General features: G+C 43.1%; 1 protein-coding gene across 1 annotated transcript in view; it reads right to left on the bottom strand.

The window, feature by feature from the left end:
• Positions 1 to 5,894: 5,894 nt before the first annotated feature.
• rps6kc1 (ribosomal protein S6 kinase polypeptide 1) overlaps positions 5,895 to 12,028 on the bottom strand; it is a 68,112-nt gene continuing 61,978 nt past the window's right edge. Inside the window, exon 17 of the transcript XR_003876220.1 lies at positions 5,895 to 6,257. The gene's annotated coding sequence lies outside the window, so the exon portion shown is untranslated. The remainder of the gene's footprint in view (positions 6,258 to 12,028) is intronic.

The raw sequence follows: 12,028 nt of genomic DNA, 5'->3' as shown, positions 1-12,028 counted from the left end.
TTAAAATGGTGTAAAATAGTTGATTGTTTGAGAAAATTGAATTTTGGAATTTTAGTTGGTTTTGTATTTCGCGCCGTGCGATGCTGTTGGCTAGGGGTTCCGCAGGCGGAACGGGGTTCCGCTAGCGGAACGTCTGTCCTCAACAGGTTAACAAAAGAGCTATTACACTAGGGTTAACCTGTCTGTGCTAGGGGGCAGTATTTTCAAGGCCGGATAAAAAACGTACCTGATTTAAACTGGTTACTACTCTTTCCCAGAAACGAGAATATGCATATTATTAGTAGATTTGGGTAGAAAACACTCTGAAGTTTCTAAAACTGTTTGAATGGTGTCTGTGACTATAACAGAACTCATATGGCAGGCAAAAACCTGAGAAAATTCCAAGCAGGAAGTGGTCTGTCTGCGAATTTGTAGTTGTCCCTTTGCTTCTCTATCGAAACTACAGTGCCCGTGGGGTTATGTAGCATTTTCTAAGGCTTCCATTGGCTCTCTAAAGCGTTCAAAAAGCGGATTGACGCATCTCCTGTCTCTGGGCAGATAACAGGAGCACAGTTTGTCAGTGGACTGCTTGGTGGCTAAGAGATTGGAAATGCGCGGTCATGAGACCTCAACATTTTTTCTCTTCCTTTTTGAATGAATACAGCATTGTCCGGTTGGAATATTATCGCTATTTTACGAGAAAAATACTATAAAAATTGATTTTAAACAGCGTTTGACATGCTTCTAAGTACGGTAAAGCAACATTCTGACATTTTTTGTCTCGAAATGCGCTCGCGCATTACCCTTTGGATAGTGACCTGAACGGACGAACAAAACGGGGGTATTTGCACATAACTATGGATTATTTGGAACAAAAATAACATTTGTTGTGGAAGTAGCAGTCCTGGGAGTGCATTCTGACGAAGAACAGCAAAGGTAATCCAATTTTTCTAATAGTAATTCTGAGTTTAGGTTGCCCCGAACTTCGCGGATGTCAAATTAGCTAGCCGTGATGGCTGAGCTATGTACTCAGAATATTGCAAAATGTGCTTTCACCGAAAAGCTATTTTAAAATCTGACATAGCGATTGCATAAAGGAGTTCTGTATCTATAATTCTTAAAATAATTGTTATGTATTTTGTCAACGTTTATCATGAGTAATTTAGTAAATTCACTGGAAGTTTTCGGTGGGAATACAATTTCTGAACATCACATGCCAATGTAAAAAGCTGTTTTTTTTATATAAATATGAACTTGATTGAACAAAACATGCATGTATTGTATAACATAATGTCCTAGGAGTGTCATCTGATGAAGATCATCAAAGGTTAGTGCTGCATTTAGCTGTGTTTTGGGTTATTGTGACATATATGCTTGCTTGAAAAATGGCTGTGTGGTTATTTGTGCCTATGTACTCTCCTAACATAATCTAATGTTTTGCTTTCGCTGTAAAACCTTTTTGAAATCGGACAATGTGGTTAGATTAACGAGAGTCTTATCTTTCAAATGGTGTAAAATAGTCATATGTTTGAAATATTGAAATTATTGCATTTTTGAGGTATTTGTATTTCGCGCCACGCGATTCCACTGGCTGTTGAATAGAGTAGGACGCTAACGTCCCACCTAGCCCATAGAGGTTAAGGTTAACAATTTCATCCGTTCATGCTTTAGGGACATTACATATATTTTTTTTATCCTCATTGAAAATAAATTGCAGTTATATTACAGTAATATTATTATTATAATTTATGAGGATTTGAATTATTTTCTTAAATTGAGCCCACCCCTATAGCCCAGACATTAATACCTGTGAGCAGGTATGTGTTGTCCTCTACATTCCACTCTAAACTCCTCATGGTCCAGTCCTGGTTACACTTAGGGACAGGATCTTGGAGAGGCGTTTCCTTGGACTGGGAAAGCGCTCACCACTGATTTGTGAATAGTGCTTTTGGACGTTGGATCTGCTTTGGGGGTACGAGACGCACCCCTAAAGACGCAGAGACACAATGAGAAATCACAGCTCTTTCACTCGGCGTCCATCTGCCCGCTACTGAGCACGCTCAGTGTGTGCCACTTGGCTTAAATCTGTCCCATCAGCCATCACAAAAGCCCTGATCCAATCAGAGGCTGATCGAAGTGTGGCCAAGACCAGAGAGCAGGAGCCAAGGCCCAGACCAGAATCAACAACCTATTCTCCAAAGATCACAGACGCAGAGAAGGAGGGGGAGAAAGAGAAAGAGAGGAAGGAAACATATTCACAGAGAGAAGAGATTCAGAAGATGAGAGCCATTGAAGAGAATAAAGAAGGGAAAGAGATGGATTCAAGCCTTATCATTTGCTGTAAATATCTACAACGGTCAGTCAGCACTAAACTCAACGCCAATAATAGAAAAACTATTGAGGGCACGAATGTCATGTGAAGAATGATGTGTATTTACAAATGAATCAGCTGGCATACAGAATCAAACCACAAATCTCGAACTCTCAGAGAACTCTGTCTCTTAATCACAAATGGAAATGCAAAATCAAGTCTCTATTTCAGTTGAGCAACAATGTTGCTGTGCATCAATGAAAGAAAATGTTTAATTCAATTCCGTCCCTGCTGCAAGAAATGAAATCAGATCAGTTGTGCAGTTCAGTATAATATTCAAAGGAAAGTAGTCCACAGAAGAAAAGCCCAACATCAGTAGACCTTGGAAATAGCATTCCAAACTTTGTTCTTTAGAAGCAATAGTCCACAGAGGAAACGTCACATGATAATCAATACAATATGCCTTAAGGGCAACTGAACGCAAAAAAATTACTTCTCTGGTTGAAAACAGCCTATGTGGCATCGATATTAGTCAGAAACATTTACTCCAGAGCCAAAAATGACAAACAAAAGTAAGTAGGATCATTTGTGTCATAAAGTCAGTATATTCCAAAACTGAGTTTCGTGAGATTTGTCTAACTCAGGTCGTCACGATTTACATGAGGGTTGAGTTTGGATTACAATCATGCCCACTTGCCCACTAACACGGGATGGTAATGCCTAGGGAGAATTGTCATGCATGGAGAACCAACTGTGGTGATTGCGCTCTATCGAATCATAACAGCCAGAATCCGCCACTCTTCTTGGCAAAAATGTAAGTAAAATCAAGACGATGCGCACTTGCATTCTAACAACCATGTTACAAAACTTTAAACCCATTCGCGAGCATCTTGTGTTCCACCACGACCTGTTTTGTAACACGATTCACTATGAAACACTGTCAGACAGACACCCTGGAAATAGAATAGATGCACATTTTTTTACTTGAGAAATACTGCACCAAACAGTCAAAATTAATAACATATATCTTGATTTATGTTAGATTAATTCTGACTATTTTGAGAAGACAGTAGTCGATATGTTATTGCTATCGTGCCTCAAGAGACAAAAAAATACAATAACCATAAATCTTGTTTTCCTTAATGAGCAGCAGAAAAACACATGCGGAATCGGTGAGTTCAGCCGCTCTTTAAAAAAGTATTTGAGAATGTTATCCTTTGTATGGAATTGAGAAATTAGTCTTTTAAACTATAAAAATGTTTCTACTGTAGTTACAAACATTTCTGATCACACATTCAATCAAGATGGCTTCCCCCTTCCTGGCAAACCAGGAAGTGCTTATGGGCATGGCTAGGGAGTGACCAGGGTGGAGCCCACAGCCTATACTACACACATCTCACGAAACCATGGTACCTTGTGGGTTACACATTTACAGTATGCACCTCTTCCCTCCTACCAACTAGGCCTTCTCCCAAACCATAGATTTACATTTAGAGTAAATTCTAGGTAAATAAAATGCAAAAAAAATATATAAAGAAAAAGACAAATGAAAATGTCCACACATTCCCAGAAGGCGTGTGTCAGTGCAGGTCTCTTTCCGAGGGCAGTCCTCTCAGTAGCTGCTAATTGTGTGAGTACAGGTCATCAGCAGCAGTACATTACAATAATGGAAATGGATGGAGGAGACCCACGGATCGGAACACAACTCATCATGTCCATTTCCATGGTTCTGTACTCCCGGACGATTATGTAATTATCAAAGACCTCTGTATGCATGTGTGCAGGGTGACAGGTGTGGAAGCGAAACCATTTACATCCAAGGAGTTCCAGTACTCTCCCTCTCTCTTCCTCTCTGCCTGCCTCTCTTCTCTCTCCTGTTTCTTTCTCTTTGAAGGCTACATATAGGCTACAGTTCATTAGGTACACCCCCCCATTCACGAAAATAGATCGCTCCTACAAACAATGAGTCACGAGCCATGGCCTGCTATGTAAAGCAGGCAGACAGGCATCGAGGCATTCATGTACTGTTCGATTGAATGTTGGAATGGGTAAAACAAGTGACCTAAGCGACTTTGAGCATGGTATGATCGTCGATACCAGACGCACCGGATTCAGTATTTAAGAAATGGCCAGCCTTCTGGGCTTTTCACACACACAACAGTGTCTAGGGTTTACAGAGAATGGTACGACAAACAAAAAAACCTCCAGTCAACGGCAGTCCTGTGGGCGAAAACAGCATGTTGATGAGAGAGGTCAAAGGAGAACAGCAAGAATCATGCAAGCTAACATGGGGGCGATAAATAGACAAATAATGGCGCAGCGTGAAGAACGGCATCTCGGAGCGCACCACTCGAACATTGTCACGGATGGGCTATCGCAGCAGGCGACCACACCGGGTTCCACTCTTTTCAGCTAAAAAAGATAGAAGAAGCGGCTCCAGTGGGCACGCGATCACCAACACTGGACAATTGAGGTACAGCCGTCCAATCTGCAGCAACTATGATATGCCATCGTGTAAGCATGGACCAACATCCCTGTGGAACGTTTCCGACGTTGTTCAGGCTGTTCTGGTGGCAAAGAGGGGTCCGACCTGGTATTAGATGGGTGTACCTAATAAACTGTCTGGTGAATGTATGTACTCTGCTTTTCTCTCTCACTTTCTTGCTATTTGGTATTTATAGTGTAGCAGGAATGAGCTGTTCCAATATACAGTAGGCATCATAAATATTCACCCCCTTGGATTTTTTCACGTTTTGCTGCAATTCAAAGTGGGATTGAAATAGTTTTCATTATTACATTTTTTTGTCATTTATCTACACAGAATAATCCATAATGTCAAAGTGAACAGAAAATTCTACACATTTTTACAAATGAATATACATGAAATAACAAAAATGAAGTTGTTGCATAAATATTCACCCCCAATGTGTAGGCAAGCCTAAATCATTTCAGGAGTAAAATTGTGATAAAAAAAACAATCCCATAACTGACATGGCTCACTGTGTGAAATAATAGGAGTGATTTTTGACTACCCCTTCCTCTGCCCCCCATACATACAACATTTGTAAGGTCCCTCAGTCAAGTATTGAATTTAAAGCACAGATTCAACTACAAAGACCAAGAAGTGCAATGATTGGTAGATGGGGTAATTATAACAAATCAGACAGTGAATATTTCTTTAAGCATAGTCAAGTTAATAATTATGCTGTGGATGATGTATTAAACCACCCAGACACATCAAAGATACAGTCGTCCTTCTGAACTGAGCTGCAGGACAGGAAGGAAACTGCTCAGGGATGTCACCATGAGGCCATTGGTGATTTTAAAACAGCAAGAAAGTTCAATGACTGTGATGGGAGAGAACTGAGGATGGATCAACAACATCGTAGTGACTCCACAATAATGACCTAAATGACAGATTGAAAAGAAGAATACAAATATACAGAATATTCCAAAACATGCATCATGTATGCAACAAGGCACTAAAGTAATTTACCCAAGAAGACTCACTGCTGTAAACGCTGCCAAAAGTATTTCTAGCATGAATTGACTAAGGAGGGTTAATACTTATCTAATCAAGGTAAATTGGTGTTTTTCATTCATCTTTGACATTAGAGTATTACAGAGTAAATACAGTGTATTTTGTGCCGATCGTAAAAAAAAAAGAAGACAATTAAATCCATTTGAATCCCACTTTGTTACACAACACAATGTGAAGAAATCCAATACTTATGATAGGCACCGTGCGACAATCAACGTGCTGAGGCTATTTTGCCATTAAACTACATTCAATAATTTCCTGTGACTCGGAATATCAGCAGAGGAGCTCTTCCATGTTCCAGTTCTGTCTGTGCCTCAGGATGATCCTCCAGCCTCAGCCCACCACCTGGACCCCTCCAGCCCCACCGCCCAGTGACCCTGCTGAGCCGCAGGAGGAAGGAGCCCCCCCTGGTCTGATCTCCTCTATCTGATGAAGGGGCACACAAAAAGGAAAAAGATAAAAAAATGATTCAATGACAGCCTCTTCCCTCCTGTCCCCCCTCCACCCCTTTAACGACCGAGGAATGGCGGATGTAACTGGACCTCATTAGGAAGGCAGGACTTAAGACAACATGGCAGAGAGGAGAGGACATCGACCTCTGACCCCAGCATGTGTCCAGCGTGTCCGGCGTACATGTCCGACACTTCCTGTTTCTCATCAAGACGGGGAAGAGCTGACCACCTGCACAACCTCCCGCTGTCACCTCTGTCATTCTGACTGGTGTGTGTGTGTCTGTCTATATTAGGTTCTTCCTTACGCCTTAAGCCATACATATACAGTACCAGTTAAATGTTTGGACACACCTACTCATTCAAGGGTTTTTCTTTATTTTTACAATTTTCTACATTGTAGAGTAATAGTGAAGACATCAAAACTATGAAATAACACATATTGAATCATTTAGTAACCAAAAAAGTGTTCAACAAATCAAAATATATTTTATATTTGAGATTCTTCAAATTAGCCACCCTTTGCCTTGATGACAGCTTTGCACACTCTTGGCATTCTCTCAACTAGCTTCATGAGGTAGTCACCTGGAATGCATTTCAATTAACAGGTGTGCCTTGTTAAAAGATAATGCATTTGAGCCAATCAGTTGTGTTGTTACAAGGTAGGGGTGGTATACAGAAGATGGTCTTTTACCAAATAGGGCTAAGTCCATATTATGGCAAGAACAGCTCAAATAAGCAAAGAGAAACCGCAGTGTCTTTGTGAGACGCAGAGTAGGTGAACGTATGATCTGCATGTGTGGTTCCCACCGTGAAGCATGAAGGAGGAGGTGTGATGGTGCTTTGCTGGTGACACTGTCAGTGATTTATTTAGAATTCAAGGCACACTTAACCAGCATGGCTACCACAGCATTCTGCAGCGATACGCTATCCCATCTGGTTTGCGCTTAGTGGGACTATAATTTGTTTTTCAACAGGACAATGACCCAACACACCTCCAGGCTGTGTAAGGGCTATTTGACCAAGGAGAGTGATGGAGTACTGCATCAGATGACCTGGCCTCCACAATCACCCGACCTCAACCCAATTGAGATAATTTGGGACTAGTTGGACCGGAAAGTGAAGGAAAAGCAGCCAACAAGTTATCAATATATGGAAATCCTTCAAGACTATTGGAAAAGTATTCCAGGTGAAGCTGGTTGAAAGAATGCCAAGAGTGTGCAAAGCTGTCATTTAATTTTTTTTTTATCGATCATCAAGGCAAAGGGTGGCTAATTTGAAAAATCTCAAATATAAAATATATTTTGATTTGTTTAACACTTTTTTGGTTACAACATGATTCCATATGTGTTATTTCATAGTTCTGATGTCTTCACTATTATTCTATAATGTAGAAAATAGTAAAAATAAAGAAAACGAGTAGGTGTGTCCAAACTTTTGACTGGTCCTGTACATATATAATAGCAATGCATTACATTCTTTGTTTTATTTTACAGGAATTATTTAAATAGTGACATGTACAATGGTATGTTAACGTCAATATTTATATTAGCGTTGATAATAAAATTGCCTCTAATGAATGTGAATAACAAGAGCCCATTAAAACCATTACCACAGTCTCCAGGCTTCTGGAGTGCCAGAGCTTTTCTGAAACATGCATTTATCTCAGTAACGCCAGGCATTGTTGAGGGAAGGTGTGAGGTCTTTTTTGTATGAAACCTCTTAGCGTCACATAATCAGGAGTGATAATGTGTCTCATTCAATGCTAATGTGTGTGTTTTACACAGCAATCAGGTGACAGGTGATGATAGCACGCCGTGAGAGGTGTGTGTGTCTGTGTCTGCGTGTGTGTGTGTGAGACACCATTAGTGACTTCCCAGGTCCTCTTCAGGAATACAATGGGCGGTGAAATTGCTTTAATGGAAAAAGGCTAATGTGAGACACAATTCACACAAGCGCGTGCGCACGCACACACACACACACACACACACACACACACACCTCCTCAGCTACTCACTCAGGCTCGGAAGAGGAAGGTAACTAGGGGATGTATTACTTACACAGAGAAATACTTAGAGCAGCTTCGGTAATATACAGCAGCTTTTGAGAGTGACAGTGGGCATGTGGGCTTGGAACCTACAGTCCTAAACTACTTAAGTAACGCAGGGATCACATTTCACATTCTGAACTGTGGCTCATTATTACCTAAATAACCTTTGTGACTCATTCTCTCAAGCTCACATCTTCAATCTTTTGCAACATCATGCTCTAAAACGTGCTAACAGATGTACATATTGGGAAGTGATTATTTCCTCATCAAAAATCCTACTGTATGTCACTGCGGTTTGTTTTAGCCATGTTTCTTTTGAAGGGCATTATAATCACACACACTCTCTCTCTCCTTTCTTGGTAAGACAAGGCACGTCCTCCCATTCTAAACGGTCTCATCTGTGCCCTACTCAAGGCTGGCAGCATCTGTTTCCCTCCAGGCCATGCCATAAGGTGTCAGGGCACCAAGGAACCGCCGTGTTCCCTCAAGAACCCCCTTCCGACTGTCCTCTAACCCCCACCTCCTGCCCACAGACGCAACTCACCCCCACCAACCCACTCTTGCCCTCTCCGCTCAGCCCCCCAACTCCCCCAGGTTCCACCTTTCTCACTCCTACCAGCCTCTAACCTCTGCCTCTCTCTCCTAACCTCCTTCCCCACCCACCAGACACCCTCATCTCCTCCCTCCTCTCTAACCTCCCCCTCTCTCCCCATACACAGAATGTGAAAGATGTCACCTGCCTTCCTTTATAACCTCCCTCATCTCCCCCACTTATCTCCCTCCTCTATCCCCCCTTCCATCGCCATTGTATGTGAGAGATGCCATCAGCTTAACTACCCTATCTCCTTTTCTTCCCCCTCTCCTCTCCTCCTAGATGTGGTCTGGGGCCCCGGCAGTGCAGTGACAGAATGCGTCTCGGCGCCAGGAAGAGTTCCCCTCGGAGAATCACAGATTAGCGCTGTGTCGCTCCCAGCCCGCCTTCCTGGGAATGCAGCTCCTTAACAGGCGTCACATTCCCCTCCAGGAAGCCTGCGGCACCCGCAACAGCCCAAGACACGGAGGGGAAAGTGATCTGATGGCACTCTGTCTCCCTCCCTTTTTTTCCCCTCTCGTTCTGGCTGTCTCTGGAAGTCAAGGACCCGTGCCTCTGAGCCGTGCCCGGCGACAATGACACAGAGAGGGGGGAGGAAGTGCTAACACGGGCCCCTGCTGCGGCCTCCTCAGCCCTGGCCTGGAGCGAGAGCAGAAAGGAGAGAGGCAGAAAGAGAGAGAGGAGATAAAGGAGGAGAGGAGGACTAATGAGCGGTGCTGCAGAACCACAGAAGGTGTGTGTATCGGAGCGTGAGCAAGCTGTTGAGACAGCGCCGGGCCACTGAGTTGACCGGGAAGCTAATGCTATGTTACTGGGACGCTAACGGCATGCCTAAACACACCAGAGAGTGCTCCACACTCATCACACACACTGCCACAACAACAAAAGGAGACACCTCAGGTCCAGGGGGAGAGATTACTTGTGACACGTGTTTTGGGAGCCAGTTGAGACTTCCTTAACATCTGACTCAGTCCATATGACTCACGGATGGATATAGTATTATATAAAGTCCTCCGTCTGCATATTCAATGTGACACAGAAGGTGAGGTAGAATAACCAGCGCTCAGGGAGAAAATAACCGCCCTGTCTACCTGGAGTAGTTAGAGGACGTTTCACAGAGAATACCCTGGTGTAACTCAGCTTGAAGAGAGCAGATATATCTCCTAGGGTTAGTCTCTTGTTCTCTCTCTCATGCACAAACTGAAAAAAAGCGTAGCCCTGCAAGGTGTGTTTTAATTGGCCTATGCAGGCATGTAAAGTAGAATACAATCATTTTGAGAAAAAAAATGTATTCAATTGTGTCATTGCTCATGCAATAACCAATAGTATGATTTATCTTTCGGGTTACGAAGTGTGGCCTGTATAAGTATCACAGGTTCAAAGGTCAAATACTGTATATCTATAAAGTATTCCACACCCAACATTCCTACAATTGCTAACAACGATGACCCGGACAACCTGTACTGTTTACGCTGAACTCCCTTTGACCTTGTGAAATTGTCTCCGTGAGCAACTAGTGATCTACACCGCGAGGCTAAGGAACTGTCACAGGGTCACAATGTAAGATGCTACCCTGAAGTGCAGTTAAACAGTTAAGATCAAGGTCATGTTTTCTGACCCTAGATCTGTGATTGGGCCAAATACTGCAGTCTTGACCCTGTCCTGTCATTGTTATAGTGAAACAGGGGAATGAGACAGTGGAACAACTGCTACTATACACTTGGTGCCTAACCTCAACCCTTTCTATTATACTATAGTCCTGTAGAGCCCCCGCATCCTTCCTCATATCACTACTCTGACCATGTAGCATATATCCCAAGAGGTGGAAGTCAGTGTGAGTGTGATGGGGTGGAGGGACATGGGGTGATGGGGGTACTTTGTGTGCACTTTTCAGCAGCTGTGGCATCACCAAATGTTAATCTATGGAGCACCAGTACCTACGGAGGGGTGACTTTTGGAGGAGGTGACCGTCAGAAAGGCAGGTGTGTTGTCTGTCTGCTTTTAATGTGCTTTGAGATTCTTTTGAATAATAATGAATAGCGCTACACAAGTTAAATTCAATTTTTTTATTATTATTACTAAAAGCTTTGCGTCTCTTCATTATAACATCATGGCTCTGACAGAAGCTGGAGAAGATGCCCGGGGATCGTAAGTGGCAGAACTCTTCAGCTGTGTGTCCCACCCTGGGCTATTTGGAGTCCTCCTGTGCTTTGTGGAGGAAAGTCAAACCACCAAAGACAAAAACAAAACCTGACCACCAGCAGTATGACGCAGAGGGCAAAGCCAATTGGCTGCATGCATGTATGGGAGAGAGAGAGAGAGAGGACACCAGAAGGGAGTTACATACAAAAAGGAGAGGATGCCAGGGTGTAGGACAGAAGAACAGTGGATGCCAGAGAGTGAGGGAGAGAAAGACAAAGAGAGAGAGGAAGAGAGGGATGAGTGGAACAGTAAGTTGCTGGGGATCAGAGGTTGATCTCCTCCCTGCAGGTCTTGGTGGCGCTCCGCTCTGAGGCTTGAGCTGATAGCATTCTGTTGCATCATGGGAGGACCTTGGCATGTCCTCTTAATCTAGCCCCTGACTAGATGAGTCCTTCCCTGTGGCACGCACACACGCACACACACACAGGCATCAGGGTCCTTTGTGTGTGAGGAGCCATTGTTCCCAGGGCAAGGCGGCTTTGAGAGGATTCTAGAATGTTCCAAGGGCAGGACAGTTCAACAAACTATGCTGTACAAAATGAAAACACTATAGGATAGCAATAAGGTCCATAAGGTGAGACATGTAGTAAGCACTGTAAGGAACATCATTTCCCTCCTTTGAAGACATGAAACCTGGAAAGGCTTGATACACTTGGTGGATTGTGTCCCAACTGGAAAAGGGACTATAGTCGGAGACTTTTGTAAGCAGTGGATAATTCCTTTACAGTCACACACACACACACACACACACACACACACACAGGTCAGTGCGGTGGAGTGAACCTCTCACCCTGTGTGTAACTAATGAGTCAGGTCTTGATATTAACCAGCAATCAGCCCATAATCAGTTTTTACTAAGGCACAGCCAGGAACTAGAGTCACTGAACCTGATACACTGGCAATT

Source organism: Salmo trutta, chromosome 1 (genome assembly GCF_901001165.1).
Source record: "Salmo trutta chromosome 1, fSalTru1.1, whole genome shotgun sequence".
NCBI classification, from domain to species: Eukaryota; Metazoa; Chordata; class Actinopteri; order Salmoniformes; family Salmonidae; genus Salmo; species Salmo trutta.
This window is presented reverse-complemented; position numbering and strand designations above follow the sequence as displayed.